This window comes from Falco rusticolus, chromosome 9 (assembly GCF_015220075.1).
Source record: "Falco rusticolus isolate bFalRus1 chromosome 9, bFalRus1.pri, whole genome shotgun sequence".
NCBI classification, from domain to species: domain Eukaryota; kingdom Metazoa; phylum Chordata; class Aves; order Falconiformes; family Falconidae; genus Falco; species Falco rusticolus.
Genome location: NC_051195.1, coordinates 11,071,747 through 11,089,480, shown reverse-complemented (window position 1 = coordinate 11,089,480; position 17,734 = coordinate 11,071,747). Strand labels below are relative to the sequence as shown.

At 38.9% G+C, this 17,734-nt stretch overlaps 2 long non-coding RNA genes across 3 annotated transcripts in view; one reads left to right on the top strand and one right to left on the bottom strand.

Moving 5' to 3' along the window:
* Positions 1–17,734, top strand: part of LOC119153802 — a 33,919-nt gene that overhangs the window by 11,436 nt on the left and 4,749 nt on the right. The window contains exons 1-2 of one of the 2 annotated variants that reach the window (XR_005106221.1): positions 11,544–12,685; positions 14,677–15,198. This is a non-coding gene — a long non-coding RNA (uncharacterized LOC119153802). Of the gene's footprint in view, positions 1–11,543; positions 12,686–14,676; positions 15,199–17,734 lie in introns of those variants that run through there. The other variant, XR_005106220.1, reaches the window with a different exon arrangement.
* On the bottom strand, positions 741–17,501 carry LOC119153803. Its single transcript, XR_005106222.1, has 3 exons — positions 16,828–17,501; positions 8,225–8,313; positions 741–4,794 (listed from the first exon to the last, which is right to left on the bottom strand). It is a non-coding gene; the product is annotated as an uncharacterized LOC119153803 (long non-coding RNA).

Genomic DNA, 17,734 nt, shown 5'->3' with positions numbered 1-17,734 from the left:
CAGTAGGGGAGCTTCAATATATTATGAGCCTTCTCACTTACAGTTATTTATTTTATGGAATCAGAAGGTGGCAACTTCTGATTTACTGTAATGACCCCCATAACGTTATTAGACTATTAAGTTAGGATACCTTCCTTTCCAATCACTCTTTTAAAGAGCTCTCCCAGATGACCACTATGGAGGTGTGTCCCTGCTTCAGCTTTGTATAGGCTTAAAGAAGTTCCATGCAATTAAGGATCACGTCTCACCCATGCTCATCTTAGCCTTTGGAAATTGCCAGATACACTCAAGAATCATTTATTTAAATTAACTTCACATGAGGAGATATTAAAGTTGTGAAAGTATTAAAAAAAACATTTTTACTGGCAAATGAAAGAGGTACACCAGACTGGACTGTCTCAACTTCAATTTCTTCCCTAATTTTCCACTCTTTATACTAACAACCCTTACTAAGTATTTTGTTCCCAAAATGTTTAAGATAAGGATGCCATCTCAGCTGCATAGTGTCTGCATGTTATTTTGACCTCTGAGAAACTATGATGAAAAGCATATAAATCCACAATCCTTGTGATTTAAAGCTATGTTTTGGTTTAGGTTAAAAAAACAACCAACCAAAACACAACACACAAAGATTAGTCAGATATTTTTGTAGTCGAGACGATGTGATCCTATTTCTGTTTAGAAGTTATTGATGAAACCTATTGAATTAGATCTCTTAAAACCAATAGTCTCTCACTGAATTATGTAACGAAAATTTACTGTGGAACCTGATGACTTTATCACGTTACTTATACTTTAACCATTTCATTTACATCTGAAAGGGAAATGAGAAAGAAATGATTTGACTTGCATCTACTTTTCCAGTATAATTAAGAGCAATGCAAGAAACACAGCTGTCTCTAAAAACCCAAGGAGAGAGCAGTATGTTGCACCACCTGCGAGGAGTTAGAGCAGATCAGACGGGGACCACTCTGACCTTAGGCAATGCATGCTACAACCATGGTGCAGACAAACTTAACCTCATTTTAACCTGGTTAGTCTGGGACAAAGAGCAAGGAAGCTTTAAGAGATGAACTAGGTATACCCATCCAGTGTCAATGCTAGGAAGACGCATGCAGCCCAGGCTGAGGCTCACACCATCACCACAGCACTTTATCCTCAAAAAAGCCAAGTATTTAAATAGCCAAAGCTATTTCAAGCTTGTTCTTTTCAATAAGCAATTAGATGATCCCATATTGATACAAGCTGACTCATTGCGTTCACCAAATGAAGTAGGACTAAGTGGGGAGAATTAGGGGGAACATTTTCCACATTGCTGGGCTTGCATAGAGGGCAACGCAATAACTTTGCTTCCCATGCTTCCTGAGATATGGTTGACGGAGCAGAAGGCAGGGCACGTGGAACCCCCTGCCTCCTCCAGTAGAAGAAAGGTCATATTACAATGTAATCTCAAAATCAGATCAAAGTGGTTTGGGCTTTGGTACCAAAATGTGAGATGCTGGAATATTTGTCACAATATCTATTGCCATTTTGCATTTCGTGTCGTGATATGAATGATCTGCCTCTAAAGGAAAGCAAACTGTTATCTCTTTATGACTTAAGCACCTGTGAAGACATTATGTAGGACTGGTTTTACGTTATTTTTCTTCATGAAAAAGCAGAACAATCAATCTTTTGACATGAAATCTAAGCTAACAACGTGAGGAACACCGAGCATAAGTTATATTTGGGGATATCGGTTAATTTGTCTCTGATGGAATTAATGTCTGTTAAGATAATTAGCATAAAATATATGCAATACTTACTTGAAATAAATGGCTCATTGGCCATATGTCTAGCTAAGTATCTCATGCACGATATACTCCTAAACAGAAATATTTCCTTTACCTACACAAATCAGTTCATTAGTTTCCCTTTAGGCCTTAAAAGATGATGTCTTATGCTCAGAAGCTCATGGTATTAGTTTAAAAATAAAAACAGCTTTCTAAAACAAACAAACAAAAACCACAACCTCTTTGGTTCATTTTCTGTAAACCTCCACAGTGTTCCAAAGTCCAATTTTCATAGTTACATGCACAACAACTCTGCAGAAATTTTGGGGAAAAAAAAAAAATCCATGTAGGAGGGTGAATAGTTCCAAATAAGTGGGTCAAGCATCAGGAAAAATTCAGAGAGGCAGCCAGAGTAGGCAGGAGAGATGACTTTGTATTTAAAGCAATGCTGCCTGCTTGCTTCATCTTAATGCTAATGAAATACGCGGCAGAAACATCGCCAGTCCTCCCTGAGCACAGCAGAAGGCTGCTGGCTCGAGCTTCAACTCTCCCCACAGCTCTGCTGCAGACACGCAATGCCCTGAGGAAGACCAGTAACCACCCAGCAGCAACTACCGCAAGAGCTGCTTTGCGCTACTGAGATAAACCAAAACGTGCTCGCTGTATCCCCGTGTCCGTGTTCCAGTTGCTCAAACGTAAGGAGACACAAATGAATCAGTGTCACTTGTTAAAAACTGAGAAACCAACCGACCCCACTGGGTAGGGAAACTAATTAAGGAAAATAATTACTTTTATCCATTCCTTGAAACGCAAATCTAACAGACCTACTCTGCTATGACATTGTTGTTGTGCAGAATTTCCTGGCTGGCAAAATATGTCCATTAAAAGGCAGCCAGTGTCTGCACTGAGGAACATGTTGGACCTTGAACTCTCCTTGGAGACCTCTTGCGTACTTTTGGTGTCCTGTGTCAAATCCTACCCGAGGGCACGCAATCTAGCAGAAGCCAAAAAGGTCAAATTACCCACCCTTCTTGTCGTAATTCACTTAACCATTTCCTAATATTCTGTGTTTGCTTAAACACAAAAATAGCTTGTTCAGTTTTTAGCTGATTCTTTGTTTTGGACATTCTCCTCCTAGCCTTGGTTTGGAATGAGACAGCGGTTCAGAAACTATAGTTTCCAAAGTGAAAGCATATCGTTCTTCCTGGTTCCTGAAGCATTTTAAAAGCTATAAAGTTGTGAGGTTCTCCCAAGTCTCTAGACCTGTCTTCTAGCCAAAATGTTGGAGCAGAAAATAAGACTGATAAAACTATTAGCTAGCTCTCATCACAAATGCAGTCTTTTCCCTAATATCTGTTTTCTCATTTTATCGTCAGATAAAATAAATCCCTAAACACAGGCTTCTAAGATTACAAGGACTCAAACAAATAACAGTGATAATCATATACTAACGGACAATTTTGTAAATTCTGAGCACAGTTCAAGCACTACCAATCTAACAGAGAGCATTACACAGCCATAAAAGTAATTTGAAACAAACTTTTATAATTCACTTTCCATTTACATACGTTACTTCCAATATTAGAAAACAAAATTTGTACCTCAAACACTCTTCCTTAGATGCATCTAAATTACATGAGATTAAAGAGGTTGTAGCTTAAATTGTTATAATGCAATTATCATAGATTGTCACTTGTATCACAAAAATAGATTTTTTTTTAATTGAATTTGGGATAGATAGGGAAAGAAATGGTACTGCTGCCAAATTGTAGTCATTATTCTAGCCAATTAGATAACAAAGACATCATCTACTAAGTGCATCTTATTTACTAAAAGCAATAATTTAAACTTGAAAACTGATGTACTCATAGAACCAAAGGAAAGTATATCTGTATGCCTTTACATCCAAAATTACCTATACACGTATACTAACAAACCCTGTCAAAGGACTGTGGATAACTATTCTGGGAAAATATACTTGCTCTGATCTGTTCTCTTAATCATCTTTGGTTTTTCACCAAGAACGCACTGTATAGTTTCAAAAGACAACTAAGGAATACAAATATTCTGATAACATAAACGGGACGACAGTACAGTACAGAATTCATGCAAACCCACTTCATTTTCTTGCTCCTATGGACAGTTAACTAACATTCTATGGAAACTCTTTCTCCGTTCATTTGTGTTCAGTGTAATAATGGTGTGTACAGACATAAATTTGTGTGATGTGGGTAGAAAAACATAGAGTGGCTGCAAAAATGACAGAGGGTCTGATATCACTGAGAAGGCATGTCTCATCTGCTGACCTAGAATCAGCTCCATCAGTTTAATCAGAGCCACAGAGCCCAGTTTAATCAGAGCCCAGCAGTGGTTTTGTGGCTTCCTTTAGCTAAAACACTATTGTTCTTTTAAAACTTGTCTTTATGGTGCTTCTATATTTTCTAACTGGCACACAGAGGTGATTGCAGGAAGGAGAGGTATCAAGATATCAAGAAAAAGCAGGAAACAGGTATTAACTGCAAAGCACATGAATGTATTACTTACTATCTAAACCCCTCACTATTTGACATAAATATAAATTGTCTTGTATTTTGGAGCCAAGGATATTTAAAGTACTAGCTCCAGGTCACTGTGAAAAGAGGAGGAGAAAATTAAATCCATAAAGCGAATGTAAGTTATTATATTGATCCTCTTCTTTTGTTTACCAGTAGTACTTAAAGTTCATATCAAAACATGCTGGGGTATAAACTGGATAAATGGTCAAATAAATCAGGAAAATGTATGATTTCTACATATTGAGTAACTTAAACACCAGCTGCTGACAGTAAAGTTAAAACAAACTTCTGAGTGTGTATGTGTTTTTTCTTTGACTTGCCTTTATTTTCTGCAGTTTCTTCAAATATACTCTCTTGAAGTATTGTCCATGTTTTTGTGTCATTTTCCACCCTCTACCTTCCCATAGGTTTGTGCAGGCTGCCAAGCTCTCCTGGTATGCCTTTTATGTGCTCTTCTTCAGTCTGGCCTGTAAAATTAAACACAAGAATTATATATCTGTCACTTTCCCCCCTTTAAATCAATTTATCTCACAGTTTCCCACTGAGGAGCAGAAGTACAGACATGAATGTATACTACAGTAATACGAGTTTCTGATATACTACTTTATGACATGGGGTGTTTTTTCCCTTCCAAATCATCTAATTGCCCTTTGAATTTAAATATACTTTTAAACAACGTGCAAAGTAACAACTACTTTTTCAGAAGAAAGTTTTAACCACAAACTTGCCTCCCACACATCGCAGCGCTCTCGGACCTGCTGCACTTTTTATATGCTTCCACAATGCACCATGGTAAGGGTTTGAAACCAATTGTAAAGGCTGTACGCCTGCTCAGGTGCTGACAGAACAGATTGACATAGGTGTGATCTAACCAGATCAACGCCATCGAAGTACTCCACAGAGATCCACTCCTAAAGGCGGGGTCTCCAGTGGCAGAAGACGAGTATAAGGAGAGCGCTGCCTATCTGCTGGGCTGAAGCCGAAGCACCCCACTGAACGTGACCGAGCAGTTACTAAGCTCTTCGGCATTTATTCAGCACGTAAGAGGAGGCTGGATTACTGCATTTAAGCCTTGCAAAACGCTGTTTTGATTTCTTCCTACTTCCCACTGCTGCTATCAGGCAGGACCAGGGGAAAACCGGCTGGGAGAGCAGATGAAAATGGCTGTGCCAGTCGTGAAGGGAGAATAAGCTGTACCGAAACCAAATGTTCCAAAGTTTCTGGTACATTTGGAACAGGGGGAAAGCGACTGCAGTTTGCGGCTGTCTGGGAGCAGACTCCGAGCAGACTGTGCGTGCTGGGCAGCCAGGCAGGGCGGCAGCTCCCACCGCGCTCCCTCGGCTTCACCATCGCCTGCGCCCACCCCGGCACAAAGCAGTCATTTCTTGGGGCAGAAAACAGCCACCCTATATGGTTTTGCAGGATATATAACGAAGAGGGGAAGGCAGGCTGAAGAGGATGTCGCTATCTCCAGGCGAATGCTTTGCCGGGCAGCGATGCTGTTTAACCCCAGCCTGGGAAAGATAGCTGGCTGTGCTGTGAGCAGAGGGAGAAGCCAGCGCTTCCCACCAGTCTAGGCCAGTAGCAACTGGTCCGACAAAGGCTTTATTGCCGATGGGGAATCTGCTTCCCTGTGATGGATGGTTTAGCCACATTATATAGAATATCATCCCTGCTGGCATCTGAGATGCTGCCAGGTTCAGTAATGGAGTCAGAAGGAAATAGGATTCCTCCCCCAGCCTGCCAATACTTTTATTTCTCAGCTCCAAATCAAGCAGCGCTTTCCAGCCTCACCAATACAGACGAAAGCCATGAAACACCCACACTGCTGTCCTGCCTACACCGATGGTCCCTCAAACGCAGTTCTGCTGCTGCAAAACATTTATTCCAGATCCACCTGTGGCCCTTATGCATCAGAATTAAAGCACATTGCTGGGAACAGGGCAGAGCTTGTCTTCGCTAGTGTATCTCTGCTCTGTGGCTAGAGAGCACATCAATCTCCAGCATTGCTGTTTGGATGAAATGTACTGCTGGTACGTTTCAATTATATTTTCTCAGGGAACATTATGGTCTCTCTGGAGGACTACCGTTCACCTGAATTGCTAATCTGAACATGGCACACATTCAGTTACCCCATTTCTGATGAAGACCCAGATTTCATGAAGTTCCACACAAGCCTATTGCTCTGGTGTACTGGAAATTATCAACCCTAGCAATGCAGAGCCATGAAACTGTAAAACTAAAGATGGTGTTCCTTATGGTAACAAAATAACTGCTATAGCTTCGGAGGACTTGTATCCTTTTCTTCTGTTATGCTGCCTGCATGTCGCATTTCTTTATAATTAGTTAGAAGACATAAATTAAAATGTTGGAACTATGTGATCTTCAAGGCCCTTTCCAATATAAACCATCCTGTGATGCTGTGATTCTGTCTTTCCTCTCTAAGCAATATTTCTGTATGAATTCTAATCATCATGCAGCACAGAGCTCCAAATTTTGCCTCACACACAGCTGAAGAAGGTTATGCTGTTACATCTAAGTCCTAATCCCTTTTCTGCATAAGTACAGATAGATGTTTTAACCTATTTTAATTTGCCTTAATTGTTTGAGTCCATGGGAAACTGTACTTGCTGCTTTGTTTTGTGCAATTCCAATAAATTAATATGCACTAAGCTGTTTCTCTAGATATTGCAGACTTGTGTCAGCAGTTACAGTTAGTAAGCAAATACAAACCACATTCCCTGGTGATACAAAGACACCCCGTGGTGCCTGCACCACTTGCTTTTACCTTGATATCCAAACATAGCTGAGGCTCTGTCGTGATCTCAGGTTGCAAACAGCCATCTAACTCCTCTACGCCCCTTACTCCTGCTGGTGCGAATCCCTTCTTAGATATGGAATCGATCCCAACTTGCCTGTACCTGATTACCAGTCTTGAGACCACGTGATACAAACTGGTTGCCCTTCCTTACACACTCGTACTGAAAAAAGTAATGACAATGTCATGTGTCACCTGCACATTGCCCTGTGCACATGTAGCGCTGTGCTCTTCAAGGAGAACTTCATATTTTATTGAAAACACATTTAACAAGAATAAATGAGAGAAAATGCAGGATTGCCTATATGATAGCCACATGGGCAGTCTACTTAGTGTTCTCTGATCGTGCATAGGAAAGAGTTTTCATATATGTCCTCCTGTATGTCCTTTAAAGCAGAACTTTAACAATTATTTCTTGGCTTAACTGCACATTAAAAATAGTTCCCAAGTTAATTCTTTTTCCATCAAAGTATTTTTACGCTGACTATACCCCACTTAAAATTTAAACACCAAAATCAGATACTGTTTCTGTTACCTAAGTAAGTGTGAAATGTTTTAAACGGAAGAATAATGAAATAACATCCATATGTGGTTTCTGTAAATCTTCTGGGATTCAAAGTCTTTGTCACAAATATATAATGGCTACTAAAAAACTCTTCTATAATATGGCCTCAAGACAAGTCACAGTGAAGTATCATTTTCACCATATTTTCAAAAAAAAAATCTTACATTTGTAAGTTTTACTCAGGTAACATCGCTCCTGAAACTGTAGTTAGCTTTGGAAGCTGGCAGATGTTAGAAAATTGAAAGACAACTGAACACCTACCAAGTTCTTAGTGCATAGTTCTGGTCCTCTAAGTAGCAGCGATATCACCTCATGAAATCAACCTTTTCTCCTCCATTCCCAGAGAACTGTCATATTGAAATAAACAGATGAGAAGTGACTCTTTTCTAATTTTGCTGGCTACTGCACTTGTATCACTGTCTTCTGTAACTCAGTACAGTTCTTTAACTCTGAAGATAGAGAAGACTTACCAGACTGAGCTGATCATTAGTGCTTTAATACTTTAATATCCTACCTGCCAACGCAGGAAAATTATGGGCTGCTGGGAAAAGGCATAGAACACAGTCACCAGTTCTGCACGACTTCCATCCTCATCCACAGTCACTAGAAAAAAAAAAAAGAACAGATTTGGGTCTTTCTAAGAAATTGTGTTTCACAAGCTTTTATTTACATTCTAAATGGATAGAAAAGGTACCTCATTTATTTTCAGGTAGCTGCATGCCTTTTTGTTGCCACAAGCATTTTCTCCTACACCTTTTACTGTCTCCTTGGTTCAAGGAGTTTTGGTTTCAGGAGGAAAAGCAGACATGAGGAATGAGTAGAAATGAGAAAAGAGTGAAAATGTAAGCTCAAAGTAAAGTCCGGTTTTGATCCTGTTTTCCTGATCCATTGAACTGCCCGGCTTTCCCAATGGTTAAAAATCCCTGCAGCTCACCTCTGCTCCGTCAGACATCTGCCTGCATGATACCGACCTCAATGTCACCAGGCAGACCTCCAACAATCTTACTTTATGGAAATATCCCAGTAGCTATCAGGGTGCAAATAAAGTCAGAATCTGGCCCAAAGCTCCTGTTGTAACCAGGTATTTAGTTTTATCTTGTTTAGTTACAGATCTTTTTTGGTTTGGTTTTTTTTTTTTGTTTGTTTTTTCTCCCCCTAGAACATTCCAAAAAACCTATTTTGGAAGAGAAACTTTTCAGGTTTGAGTGAGTGCTTTTTTAATTGAGAAAAATAAATTTGGCTGTATTCCAGCATTATAAAACAAAATCTTTACTGACTTAACAAAAAATTATGCATGCTTTTACTTCCACGGGCATCATAAAAATTACTTTAATTATTGAAATTTAGCATGCAAAGAATATTTGCTTACGTTCTAACATTGTGACACAATTTCAAAAAATTGTGTGTAAAAAAGAGTTTGTTTACATGTCTTAAGATAAGAATATATTCCAAATTTAGGAAAAATATGTAGCCTCTCAATATTTTTTAAAAAATAAACAATACCATGTCGTGTTTTAATTTTCTGATCCGTCTCCCCCATTCCATTTCTTTGGGGAAACACAAGAGAATGGGGAAGAATTATTATTTTTTTTGCAGATGTCTTTTAAAGGATTGTTTCTGGGTGGTTTTAATCCCTTTTACTGGGAATAGGATCAGGTCCAAATTGTATTTTGCTTCCATGATGACTGATGTGTATAAATATTCATGAGTCAACACCTGGGGTTGGCTATTTTCTAAAAGCTGTATAACTGTTATTGCAGTTCTATCTGTGGACTGTAACATCTCATTTGAATTCATGAGGCCTGTTATAAATTTTAAATATATATGAAGTGATATTAAAGTCTAATGAAGAACAAGAATCCCATCTGCTACCTGCAATCTGGCAATACCTGCATAGCGTAAGAGGGAAACAGTAACAAGCAATGAAGATGGAAACTTGTTTGTTTATTAAAACTTCAGATTTGTTTTGATCATTCCTTCTAATCCCTGTTGATAAAAATCATGTTCCAAAGTGGCTTCTTTCCAGATATCTGTAGAGATCTTTGTGGTTTAACCTACTAAAAGTTTGGCAGAACATTTAACTGCCATATTTTTCTCAAAGAAGAAAGCTACTTAAATTCCCTAACAGGAGCCTATTTTATATGCAACTTTGCTCACACACGAGACCCTTTTGAAGATGCCATCTCTCTTATTTCTGTGGACTATAAGGCAAATGTAATTTAGCATTTTCAATGGTGTTTTGTGTCACGAGAACTGCGGGGACAAAAATGATCTTACTTGAACATTATACTACCTATAAAGATGCATGATGTTCTTCATGATGCTAAATAACCTATTTTTTCTCACTTGCCAATATTTTTCAGAACTGATTTTCCACAAACTTCCATCAAGCGTTATTTCTGAGCTCAGAGACAGAGAAGTGTTCAGGTCTCCAAAGTATCAGCAGGTTGTGAATACTGGCATTTTAGAACATGATGGTATCCTTGGTATGATCCTGGTATCCCCTGCCTACGGATAATAGGTCATCATAATATACCTTTAAAGTGTGTTTTTAATTGTTCTTTAAAATTAGATTTGTGGTGAAGGGAGAAGCAAGCAAGTATTCCACTGGTATCAGCAAGGCTCGTACTTCACAGCACGCTGCCCCTAGCCCTGGTCACTGGCATGACTCACTGTAATATGCAAAGGGTCCATCACCCAACAGTCCTAGCCAACGCATTCACAGAATATTTGTAGTAAAATGAGGTGTCACTACTGACCGTAGCTTTGCCTAATACCTGATTTATCAAGAAAATATTTTTTAATTAAGTTTTAATCAAACCTGGAGAGTTACTGAAGAAGTTTGGCACACTGGTCAGCTGCAGGTTGAGATATGTCCCCAGAGAAGCATTAAACCTCTATGGTTTTGTATAAGTAGATACTAGAAGTATGTCATACTTAGCTGAGAATATTTGCATTTGCTATGGTATAAATCCATGACAGTATTCAGTAGCCAGACACCTTTGCTCAAAACTATTTTCATTACGTAATGCCAACATACGTTTCAGAACAGGACCAATGATGGTATTTGACTTGCAGGAGCAGCAAAACTCTAGCTGCAAGAAGGGTAAGACAGCACTCGCTGATGCTTCAGTCCAACGGGATCATAAACATACGACATACGTGGAGTTGTGTACACTACAAGCTTTTTAAGCTATTTAACCTCAAGTTTGTCCCAGTATTATTGGTCATAAATTCCAGTTAATTCTTTACATTGCTAAAAATACTGGAATAAGACTAACTGTCCATTTATTAATAATTTGTGCTGTCTGTAATAACCCACGTGACCTGTAATAATTCTGACCCTCTAACACTGAACAGTCAGAAACTGAAAAAACCACTAACAAAATATCTGTGTTTTTAAAATATACACTGATATACACAACAGAAAACAACGCTTTTAGGTTAAACTCTAGTTACCCCTCATGCCAGATGACAACCAGTGTTTTAACCTAAGAGCTTCCTGACATTTCATTTTCCTCTTAGTATTTTCTCAGCTGTCCATGCCCATATACTTCCAAGTGTAAATGGAAGAATCTGTCATACCACCAGAAAAACAGTTGTTTGGTAGTTATTTCCATAGTCACTGAAGGCAAAGGTATTAAAAACTTACAAGAAAGACTAATTTATAGGAACTCATCGATGCAAGCTTTAGTGCTGTTCACATAAAACCTATGCACATTCGCAGACAAGTGTTCGTTATTATCTCTTAGATATAAATTAAAAATACAAAGAAACTATGGATTAGATTTTGTTGCTTTGGTGGCTTGGGGTTTTTTAATTTTCATTTTTCTTAACACTATGAGCATCCGAATTGCACTCTGAATATTGTCCAATCACTTCATCTTGATGCAAGACTTCACATATAATTACAGCTTTGATTTAGTATAGTTCTTAAGCAGACTTCTAAAGGAAACTCAAAACCCCCAACCAAACAGCCATTTAGGGCAAACGTTTGCAATAAGGTGCCTTAGTACCATTTAGACTATCAGAAAGTAGATAGGTAGAAAGGCGATGGCAAAGATTGTCTTGGAATGATCATGTTATAATTTCAGGATTAAGGGGAGCAAGTTCTGACCTCAACGCGTGAAAATCTACTGCACTAAATATTGTGTGCTATAATATCAATGGCCCAGCCTGAAGAGAACAGAACAAACAGAAGCCTTTTCTTTGTGTATACCTAACCCCAAACCTATCTGAAAGCTACTGTCAAAGTTCAGTGGGTAAGAATGAGCTCTTTAATGGGCTATGACCAGATCTGGTGGATTCATCAGCAAGTTCCTTGCCGAAGAACATGAAAACACAAGGCTGAAGTCTGGTCCTCAGCTATCACAGTTTTCATAGGTAGGGTCAAACATTTTCTCAAAACAAAGGAAAAAGAAGCAAACAGGGAAGAATGACTTGAAAGATTTCTTTCTTTCTTCCTCTGAATCGGGAAGGAAGGAAACGGGCAGAAAGCTCTACAGAGAAATATGGAAAAGCTGGGGTAACGGGGAGTTACATGGAGAGATGCAGATGACACCCACTGTATAGACTTCAGAAAAATAAAGTGGGATTTTTTTAAGTGCAGATTAAAAGCAGACTATTCTAATGAACCAAACCCCTTCTATATTCCCTAGATACATCAAGCTCCTTTAACTAAAGACATTTATAAACTGTCAGTATTGGCCCCTTGTGACCGCCTCCATCATGCACCACAATTAAAGAATTTCTGTCTCCAGATCACTGAAAAACATGCAATCAGCTAAAGCATTTCCCTTGGCAGATGGATTTAAATGCTCCAGTGGTGCCACACACTAACTTCTACAACTGCCTTTCACCCCGCAGCTGCAGCAAGAGGAAGACCATGCCTCTCCAGAGGTAGGAAGAGGCAGCAGCAGCACAGCTGACTTGTTACAATCGCTGTCACTCGCACAGAAGACAAATTTCTGCTCTGGTAATAGAAATCTGAGCGTTTTACAAATGGCACAACAGATGCAGTACACTGATGAAAATGATGTAGACAGTGATGCTGCAAAAACTCTTCAGGCAGAAACACGGTTGTCATGTACTGAACATCTCACATGCACATCGCCATGGCAATGATTCTAGGAACGTTTGGCAGTGCCCTAAGTTAAACTCCTGCTCTTTCTGAAGTATTCCTGTCTGTGTGTGTGTGTGTGTGATTTCCAGATGGAGAAACAATAGAGCTGAGTTCATCATATCATCTTCATGATGACATCTTCCACAATGAAATACCCTCTGTCACTGAAATGCAGTGCCAAGCGTTGAGTACTAGTACATGAGGTGGCAATAGAAACCACGGCCTTCTGCTGCAGAGATGCGAGCCAATAGTTGAGTCATCTCAAGACCGTCACATAAACCCTTATAGACTGCTTTTTACATTAGAAAATTTATAAATTGATAAAAATATGTGCTGCCAGGATCAGGCCATTCAGGTGGCAGGATGGGAGTAAAGAGAGCAACCACAGGAGCAGGTGTCCAGGTGGAGTTTTCTAACACACAGTGTGCTCTTATGCATTTCTGGAAGAGTACAAGACCATCACAAGTCTTAATGAAAATTGAATACAAAAACCAATTAAAGTTTAAAAATAAAAATCAATACTACCTGAAAGATAAATCAAGACCTTACCTGGGCAAACAGGTTGGCAAAGGGCTGACTGGCTAAGAATTCATTCAGAGCCAATCTGTGCTAGAGATACTGTTTAGCTTCATTACCTGATGCTACCTCATCTTCTGACTCAAGGTCTGCCTCACTTGTTAGGTCCTGTCCTTTAATCTCCAAATACAATGGCAAAGTGATTGCCAGTGATTTTATGCTTTTCAGTGCCCAGGACAAAGGGATTGCTCAGCTGCCCCAAAGAGCTAATACATACTTCATGATGAAAAAGGAATGGCCAAAGCCACCAAGGAAAGTTGTTATTTTTTTTTTTTAAATCTTCTGTAGCATCACTAGCAGCATATGGAATTTTCAATACTATATTTTTAAAATGCCTGAGATATTCTTAAGGTAAAAAAGCATGGCACATTGAGACAATCAATTCTTAGACGCATTTCATCCAGTTAAAATATTCAAGATTCATTCTGAACTGAATTAGTCCACTGGGATTCAAAATGTTAAATGCTTCATCAAACGCTATCAGACAGAAGGATTCCAGTAGCAATCGGTGGCTACGAAAGTGAAGTAATTGCACAGTGGGCTTCTACAGCACCATATAATCTCCTTAACTCTTAAAGAGGAACCTCAGTTTGACACTCGTTTCACCTCCTGCAGGCAACCTGTGTGCCAGAGATGATTTATGCCTTTCAGACTCTTTAGAAACTGTATTTCAGCTCACTAGAATTAAAGTTGAGCCTTCTCATTGCAACAAGCTTCAAAAAGAAAAGAGTACATTTACGGAAAAAGAAACGAACAGTCCTCTCCTTTGCTTTTTCTTTGTTGTACATTAGATATTTGTCCACATATGAAAACACGTAGATCCCTGAAACCCATTTCTTCTAGTGCCTAAGCCAGGGGTGAGGTTGTAATTCCGTATTTGCAGCATCACTCTCTCCCTCTGGAATCGATCACCGTTTTACAAAGTCAGTGGTTTAGGATTGTTCTGTAGAACAAATCAAGAGGAAAAGGGATCCAATCCTGCATGACACTATGTGTTGAGCGTCAGAGAAAAAAGCCCTTGGAAGAATACCTGTTCAGATTTATGATAGTAAAATGCCAAGAACCAAAAGATCAATACAAAGAAAAATGATTTTGTGCAAGAAGAAAAAAACTCTTTCCAAGCAAACAGAAGATGACCATTCTACCAAGCACTATTTTATACCTATATATATAAAATACGGGTACACACACACACGTATACATGCATACATTATCCTATAAACTGTATCCAAAATCATAACTCAGGATTATTTTCATTTTCATTTTAGGATGGAATACTGATGGAAACCCTGACTGGGGTCTCCCCAGAATATGAGGAATGACTACAGACTTCTAAATTGTACAGAGCTGCAACTTAAAATGAGATTAAATTCCTTTCAGTCTTTGCTTAAGAAACAGCCCTGGCACTTGTAAGACGATGCGGCATGCCAAATTAAAAAAAAAAAGAAAACCATAACATAGTAGGTTAAAATTAGTTTGATATTAAGTATATACCAAAATTTCCCAATATATCTGTATTTATGTGGGAGGGCATCTCTTGACTAAGAGACAAATGTAAGGTTTGCATGTTCATCATCACTCACCAGGAAATTAGAGGGACAGAAATTAACCTCTGAAGTCTAGGATCCAAAAAGACTGGAAGGTGCTGTAATACCTGCCTCATTTCAGGAGACTGACTGCTCAGTCTTCTGAGACTGGAGCTGTGAGACCACCGCCAACCAGGTGTGCATCCTAAACCTGACAGCCTGATAGGAACCCTCTCCTAACATCAGCTGGTGCTTCTATCCCAGGTAATTCTGAGTGCACTTGTTATTTTATTACCCCGCATGGATAGTGACAGAGGAAACACCTGATTCCTGGAACAGATAGATGTTACCACTTAAAGAACACTTTATGCCAAAAATAAATAAAACATTGAAATGAAGTCCTATCTGCTATCAAACATTTTGGCAGTGTCATACAGTAGGCACAGCCAGCACTGAGCAAGAATTGAGAAAGCCTTCCTTAGGGAGATCTCCTGCTGCAAAAACATGTTTTGCATGTTCTGAGACGGCCGATGAGAAATTACTAAAACTTTGATTTAAGAAGAAACGCGTAGTCATTCTCACTGAAGTACTTTTCCCTTTAGCATATTTTTTTTCTTGCAGGCTCAAGAGATGTCAGACAAGCATCTGTCCAGATTTTTAACAATACATAGACTAGAGTTAACATAAAGATATCTGGGACATAAACCATGCAGCTAGTATCTCAGAGGGAGGGAAGCTTTCAGGACAGGCAGACTAGCATCTGACAGCACAAAGACTCATGATGACAAGATGCTGCAGTAAAATACTCTGTTAGAAGAGCAGCTAACCTCTTGCAAAACTGAAGACGTGAATTATAAAATTAAAAAGACAGATGAAACTACTGCAAAAAGAAGGATTAAATATGCTTCTGAAACCCTGCTTATACTGCAACATGATTTCTTCAGAAGCTTTGTGTAAAAAAAGCAGAATGACGCCAACTGTGTAAAACAAATCGCTGCAGCAGCGTGGACAATGAGAAGGGGATAATTAACCTGCTGACAACACAACAATAAATCCAAAAAACATCCATGTCACCTCATTTAAAGACTGTAAACAGAGGACATGGTCTCAAGAACATGCTGGATGTTGCTACAGTTAGTCTTACATGCACAATAGATATATGATGTCTTCCACAAAAAGGAGATAAGGACCACGCTTGTCTAGTAAATGGTATGTTGAACCCCAAGGAAAAGGAAAATGAAACCACTAGAGAGCACTAAAAACTGATGCACAAACCCGCAATGCATCTGCATGTGCAGGTACATCTACCATCCTTCCAGGAGATACATGCAGGAACAGAATGCTAGTCAGCAGCTTCTGAGGGACAGCTGTAATCAAAAAGAACAAGAAGATTGTTTTCTTTGTTTTCCCTTTTGATTTTGACAGCTGTAGAATGGGATGGGTGAAATCCACTGCCATTAAAGTCCAAAGCAAACCTCCTACTGATTTCAAAGCAAGCTTAACTTCACCTAGTGATTTCATGAAATCCAAACATAATGAAATAGGAAAATTCCTTACTGTTTAATTACTCTTAGTCCCAATCCATTACCATTAATTGTTACAACTTCCCCCAGTAATAATTCTAACCCATAGCAGTTTTGGCATCTTCACTGTATTCACCGGGAAAGCAAGCTTGAAGATTTATTTACACCAGTGATGATCAAATCTAATCTTAATTAAAAGCGGTTAAAAGTTAGTAATAGAACTGAAAAGATGTGTCCAAGTATGTTCTGTCAGATTAAATGAAGAGTGTCATCAGAGTCAGAATGAAATAAAATCCCATCTGCTCAGGTTTTATTGCAAAGCACCTGCATTCTCGGTGCTTTTTCATAGTTTCCCTTTTCTGCTACCAACCTTGCATTTTAATGCCTGGAAAACAAATTGCGCCTCTTTTGGGAGGAGCTCACAGTCTTTGCTGATGATATCCAAGATCATGCTCTGCCATGCATAGAGGTTGCAAGACTTTGTTGACTTGACCAACAGTTCATACTTCAGTGGAATGGCATATGTAATCTGTTAACTGGAAGTCCTGTAAAAAGCAAAGATAAAGTCACGAAGTAAGGACCATGGATAAAGCCATTATCATCATCCACAGACCATTGTAAACACCCTCTGTTAGCACAGCCCACTTGTTCTGAGCTCTGCTTTTGTCCATAGGACTGTAGCACCATGTTGTTTCAAACCAGAAGGAAGAGTGCCTTGTACCAAGTCATCGCCAACACAATCTGTAGTCAGATGAGACTGAAAGAAGACTTACATTACTGCAGGAAAAACTTGGAAAAACGTGACCGCTGCACACAGTCATATAGCTACAGGCTACATTTCTAATTTATGATTTACAGATTTATAGTGTGAAATTGTAGTATTATGTAGGATTTACAGTATGAAACTGCCGTAGATTTTAGATCTGTACAAATAAAGAGCAAGTTTCTAGGTCTTTTTGTTCTTTTTTTCTTATTAAACAATGAAGTTACAGAGGTGTTAGTAGCATCTCCTGAAGTGAAATTGAGTTTTTACTTTAAACTTAGGAATATTAAAGAGGAGAATTTATTTACTGTGGTTAATGCCTAAGCCAATCAAATCCTGTTTCTAAAAGATCAACTTGAAACCCAGCTCTACTGGGATCAAATCCCACTCAGGAGGAAATAAAATAGGAAAAAAAGTGAAGGAAAGAACATTCAGACTTAAAATATATATTAAAAATAAAGTAAATGGAGAGACTTAAGAGTGAGAAAAAAGGAGGGAGAAACAGCATTTTGCT